The sequence below is a fragment of the Helianthus annuus genome, chromosome 8, assembly GCF_002127325.2.
Source record: "Helianthus annuus cultivar XRQ/B chromosome 8, HanXRQr2.0-SUNRISE, whole genome shotgun sequence".
In the NCBI taxonomy this organism is placed as follows: domain Eukaryota; kingdom Viridiplantae; phylum Streptophyta; class Magnoliopsida; order Asterales; family Asteraceae; genus Helianthus; species Helianthus annuus.
The window spans coordinates 152149103-152155376 of record NC_035440.2 but is presented as its reverse complement, the minus strand read 5'-3'; the positions used below and the strand labels follow the sequence as shown (position 1 = coordinate 152155376).

The 6274-nt window shown below is 44.7% G+C and overlaps 4 pseudogenes; 2 read left to right on the top strand and 2 right to left on the bottom strand.

Moving 5' to 3' along the window:
- Window positions 1-1098: 1098 nt before the first annotated feature.
- On the bottom strand, window positions 1099-1554 carry LOC118481333 (annotated as a pseudogene).
- Window positions 1555-2256: 702 nt separating this feature from the next.
- Window positions 2257-2836, top strand: LOC110873798 (annotated as a pseudogene).
- Window positions 2661-3408, bottom strand: LOC118481065 (annotated as a pseudogene).
- An 84-nt stretch (window positions 3409-3492) lies between these two features.
- Window positions 3493-6274, top strand: part of LOC110873797 — a 4681-nt pseudogene continuing 1899 nt past the window's right edge.

Here is a 6274-nt window from a genome sequence, read left to right as displayed (position 1 = left end):
GCCTGACACAATGGTGAAGTCCCTCATTTTTATATCGACTTAATCGCCGGGCCAATGGTGAGCGGGTCATTAGTTAATAGCGCTATTAGGGTTAACAAGCCTCACACCATGCCGTTCGGACGGGCGTGTACTAATGGATCTGGGCACTTAGTCAATGATGATAGACATTGACGTAGGGCACAACTATTGTTCGTCAGTTGTCGATATGGTAACGGTCTAGTGGTTCACATGGGGAAGCCCCCCACTGATTATGGATATGGATTGGGAAACTAAGATACTGGTTAACTCGTGGTTTACGAAACAACTTATGGTTTTCAAAACAAACTTGTAAAACTAAACAACCAACTGTGAACTCGCTCAACTCTGTTGTTGACTCGTTGTTACATGCCTTGCAGGTCGTTAGGTATTTATGGAGCTTGCACGAGGAGGCGTGGTCGTTGTGAGACATGGATATATATTTGAACTTACACTTTGGTTTTAAACATTATGCTTCCGCTTACAGTTTAAACTATGTTTTGTTTGGACACCAATTATATTGTGTTGGGTTTCATATTTATTTACATGCTTTGTTCAATATGATCGGTGGCTTGATCCTGTTCAGTCACGCCTCCAAGCGGTAATACTCCGCATGTGGATTTTGGGGGTGTGACAGACAGAGGCATCTTCCATTCATCTCGATTTTGGTTTTCCTGCACCATATTTTGATCTCCCTTTTCTTCGATCCGGAATTCCCAACAAATCCTTGACTCCTCGAATACAATCGGATTTCATACCTGGCGAATCTTTCACTCTACCTCCTCTTATTAAGACTATAGAATGTTCCTGCGAATTATGACCTTCGCCTGGAATGTGAGCAAATATATCATGTCGATTGCTCAACTGTACTTTGGCTATCGTACGTGGAGCTGAATTAGGTTTTTCTGGTGTTCTCGTTGGTACACGTGGGCGTACTCCTTGCTTCTGGGGACATTGATCCGAAGCTCAAGTACGGTCCGTGCGCCATTTTTCTTCTCTACCATGACGAATCAATTGATTTAATGTAGGCATTGCGCTCTTGACTTTTGTCCTTCCCCTTGATTTTTGCCCTATCGCTAGTGGTTACTCCATATCCGAAGCACCCCTTTTCCATTCGTAGAGAGATCCAATCGTCAAAATCAATAAAAAGGCCATCATGGACCAAGATCCAAAGGGATCAATCTTGTTGAGGTACTGCCCAAGGAAAGGAAAAGGTGACTTCCGGATCAGAGATAATAAATAAAATAGAAACAAGATAAAATCATATATCAAAACGACTTATGGCATCACCGAAAGGATCGAAACCACATTCGTAGGCCGACAATTTTTCTGGATAGGTCGAACTATTGGAAGCAAATGGAAAAGGAACACCGAGTGGGATCAAAGAAACTAGCGGACTGATCACTAAATAGATACAAATAGGTGCAAATTCTGACATCACCACAACCCACTTTGTTTTCTCGCTCCTTGCTCGCGGAGCGGCATACCAAAAAAAGATAGGATTTGAATCGATGACTTAAGCCCTTGCGCTATTCCCCCTGGTCGTATCGTAGATAGCAGTCGGAGTCAGTAGGCTTTCTATTCTCTTTATATTATATATGAAAATAGATAAGAAAGGAGGGCTGCCGAGGTCCGGAACTTCTCTGAGAAGTTCCTTTTGATACTCTGCACACAGAAGCGATATCGAACCACTTATTGTCGTTTCTCAATTGATGATACTTCATTTAGCTACTTAATAAGATAAAAAGATCCATAAAATGATCAAATAACGGAAGGCGGAAGGTCGATTAGGAAAGGAGCTTTTCAAATCAAAGAATTCGTTGATTGCAAAGCCTTCTTTCAGATAAGTCGTTTATAAAAAAACTCCGTAACTCATTAACTCAGGATCGGTAAAGGCCTTACTCTATTCCTTGTCAGGAATAGCGGCCTTAGAGCTTCTACTACTATCGGCTATCTAACTCTTGGGAAATCGGGGGTTTTGTCAGGGAATTGGTGTCGTGGTGGTGCTACGAGATGGCGATTTATCGTATAGAAGAATGGATCCGCGGACCTATTGATTGACCATAGATGCGAACCGATCGACCGCTACCTAAGAGAAGATAAGTAGTTCTTCTATCGTTCAAGGGCAAGGGGAGAACATGTAGCGGCTTGCCTAGATCTCGTATTTCCCACGTAGTCCGTCGAAAAACCAACGGTTCTCCTCTCAAAGTAATAGAGAGATCCTTTTCTTTTTCCGGTATGTAGCTCAGCGAGCAAGGAGCGCATCATCAGAGCAGGGCGAAAACGAACATAGGATAATGGCCCTTTTCTTCTTTCTTTTGCTGCTGATCTCACATCGAGAGCAGCCCCTTCGTGTTCAGGATGATCGGATGAGAGATCTTCCTCCGACTCCGATAAATCGGTCAAGCGGGAGGCTACCCTCGACTAACCTCTCTCTATAAAAAACCCCCTCCCCGGAGGGGAGCATAAGCTCTAGGATGAGTATGTCCTGGATTACTGGATTCATTCTCGTCCTCATCCACCATGAAATTTTTTTCGAAAGAAAAATGATAGGAGAGGGCTCGTAATGATCTTTGAGAAGATCACAAGGTGCTGAACAGGATAGGGGGTCTGTAGGTTTTTGTGAAAGGGATGCTCTTCTCATGTTATTGCTGAAAAGAAGAAGCGGATTCCTCTATTTGGTGTCAATTCACCCACACTTCCATTCCTTGTAGAGGGAGGCTAACTGCTTGCTGGCTGGGAGCTGTATGAGCGGTAACATCCACGTACGGCTCCATGAGAAGGGCGGTGGACAGAAATGGCCTTGTTGTACCTCACTCTCATCTTCAATGGGGTCTGCTCTTTCTTTTTTGGGAGAGTATGCCAATATGATCTTAATGAGGTGCGGGGCTTTGCATCTGACATTCGTTGGGCTTCCCTCTACGGGAGCCTGCGTCCCGACGTTTTTGCGCAATAAACCCCTCTGGCTGAAGACTAGTGATAGGTGGTCCCGCGGAGCTTTCGAAAAAGGGTAGCCTAGTGTGTAAGCACAACAACGAACATCGGCGAACCCCCAGACGACCTATCTAAGATTAGGGGGAGATCCTCAATAGTGATGACCCTTTCACTCTTCCACGGACTGATACATGTACCGAATGCTCATACGGGAAAGTTGACTCCTGGGTCTGGAATCTGGGGGGTTGCTCCGAGAAATCCTTTCTTTATCGTCCACTCAGGGGGGTGCGGACACACTTGCGCGGATTACAAGTGACAGTTACAAGAATGGTGGGGAAGTTAACAGTACACGATGACATTCAGGGATGGATATAGACCCATCGGGCAGGGATAATCATTCCGGTCCTGGGAGAGGTGGCGACCATTCTCAAGAACCAAAACGACTGAGCTGAGGGGAAGCCCTATAACTCGCTTTACTCCCTTTTACAATATAATATGAAGAAAGAAATAAGGGTCGAAGTTTAGACGCTCATAGTAGTTCTACCTATAGAAAGGATCATGAAAGAGGCGATCAGAATGGTACTCAAATCCATTTACGATCCTGAGTTTCCAAACACATCGCACTTCCGCTCGGGTCGAGGTTGCCACTCGGCCCTAAGACGGATCAAAGAAGAGTGGGGAACCTCTCGCTGGTTTTTGGAATTCGACATCAGGAAGTGTTTTCACACCATCGACCGACATCGACTCATCCCCATCTTTAAGGAAGAGATCGGCGACCCCAAGTTCTTTTACTCCATTCAGAAAGTCTTTTCTGCCGGACGACTCGTAGGGGCGGAGAAGGGCCCTTACTCCGTCCGACACAGTGTATTACTATCGGCCCTACTAGACAACATCTACCTACACAAGCTCGATCAGGAGATAGGGAGGATCCAACAGAAGTACGAAATTCCGATTATTCAGAGAATAAGATCGGTTCTATTAAGGACAGGTCGTATTGATGACCAAGAAGACTCTGGAGAAGAAGCAAGCTTCAACCCTCCCCAAGACAACAGAGCCATCATTGTGGGGAGGGTAAAGAGCATCCAACGCAAAGCGGCCTTTCATTCCCTTGTTTCGTCGTGGTACACCCCTCCCGCAAGCACCCCCGGCTCAGGGGGACCAGAAAAGGTCTTTCGTTTTCCCCCCTTCGTCGGCCCTTGCCGCCTTCCTTTTTTTTTGGGTAAAGGGTTACCCGGGTGAATATTATACCATCAAAAACATAAAAACCAAGTGAGGAAAATGCAGACCTCAGTTCTCTAGTTTGACATGCCAAACCAGAGTTTAAAACCCAGAAACACATACACGCATACAAGCAAACAAGACTAGACACAATTGTTAGTAAAAAAAAACGTGAAAAACAGGACTCTAGCCACAATCGTCGTCTTCAATCACAAGCCCACGCGGGAGACTCCATTCCTGTAGAATACTTTCCACTTGACTCGTTCTTTTGAATCGCATCGTGTGAAGTTTCATCCTTACGGTAGCCAAAATAATTTCAGTTAGCCGATTTGCACTTCTCTTCTTTGGAGAAAACAAACGAGCATTCCTTTCCTGCCAAACGAAGTAACCCGCTGCACTCACTACCAACTTGCCAATCACATGCTTAGCGTTCTTCGATCCCCGGAGTTGCACCATATGATTGTAGATGCTATCCCATGAATTAGTTACATTGTTTAACCCCGCTATATCCTTCACACCCTTCCATACCCGATCACTGTACGGGCACTCAAAAAATAGGTGCTCATGAGAATCCAGCCCCGAAGTACACAGAGAACAGCACATCAAGTTGAGATTCATATTCCCCAAAGATAACCACCTAGCCATGATATCTTGCGTCTTTAATTTCTTGTTAACTAGAAGCCACATGAAAAAAGAATGACGCGGAATAGATTGCGGAAACCAAACCATATCCGACCATGGGACTTCATCATGAGCGGTCCGAATATCATTCCACACACTCGAAGTACCATAGTCCAACTCCATCCCTGAAGAAGACTTCCAGACTACCTTATCAGTCAGTTAAGGATTGAAATGCTGAAGATCAAGGAGAATAGGATAACGGGTAACCCACGTATCAGGCCAACGCCACTCCCCATGGATATAGACATCCGCCACCTTCATATTTAAATTAAAACCCGCATTGGCTATAGCTCTCGGCGTGATGAACGAGCTCAACGGACAAATGACATCCCACTTATCAAACCACAAGGACGTCCGAGTACCATCCCCTAGCTTAACCCAAACAAATTGTTGAATAATAGGCCGAAGATTTAACAATTTTCTCCAAGTCCATGAGACATTACCTCGAAGCGGGATATCCCAGAAGTTCCGATCCCTAATACGGTATGAGTGAATCCATTTGACCCAAAGCGACTCCCTCATTGTGAGAAGACTCCAAACATGCGACACCATCAAGGCGTTGTTCATATCCTCAATACTACGAATACCCAAACCACCTTCTTTTTTAGGCAAAGAAACTTTATCCCAACTGACTTTTGCTTTACCTTTAATATCCTTACCTTGAGCCCAAAGAAAACGCCTCATCATGCTCTCTAGCTGGCAGATAATATGTTTTGGAAGAATGAACACCCCCGCCCAATAGATGTGAATGGATGAGAGGACTAACCGAATAAGCTGTAGCCTACCACCGAATGAAAGGCATTTACTTTTCCAATCAGAAATTCTCTTTTCCATGTTTTCAACTAGCCGAACACAATCCTTATAGGACAGCCGGGACGAAATGAGAGGGACACCAAGATAGCGGACCGGTAGCTGGCCCTCCTCAAACGGCATTGTGTTCCGAATTTGTTGTTTGACGCTATTCGGAACATTAGCAAAGAAGACAGTGCTCTTGCTCATACTAGGAACCAGACCCGACATGTTTTTGAAACCATTAATTGCCTCAAGGATAACCTTAGCTGACCCATGATCACCCCGAGCAAAAAGAAACAAATCATCCGCAAAGCAGATGTTTATAATCCGTTGAGCTTCACACTTGCTATGGAATCTGAACTCCGAGGATAACGAAATTTGTTTTTGCAGAATCAATGTGAGGACCTCCATCACCAGTGTAAACAAGTAAGGAGACATGGGATCTCCCTGACGAAGCCCTCTCTTACCTTTAAAGTACCCAAATAAATTACCATTTATGGCTAAAGAAAAGGATGGAGACGAAACACACGCCATAATCCACTTCACCATTTGCCTATCAAATCGAAACCCCATCAACGTATGCCGCAGAAAGTTCCAATCTACAGTGTCATAGGCTTTTTGAATATCGATTTTA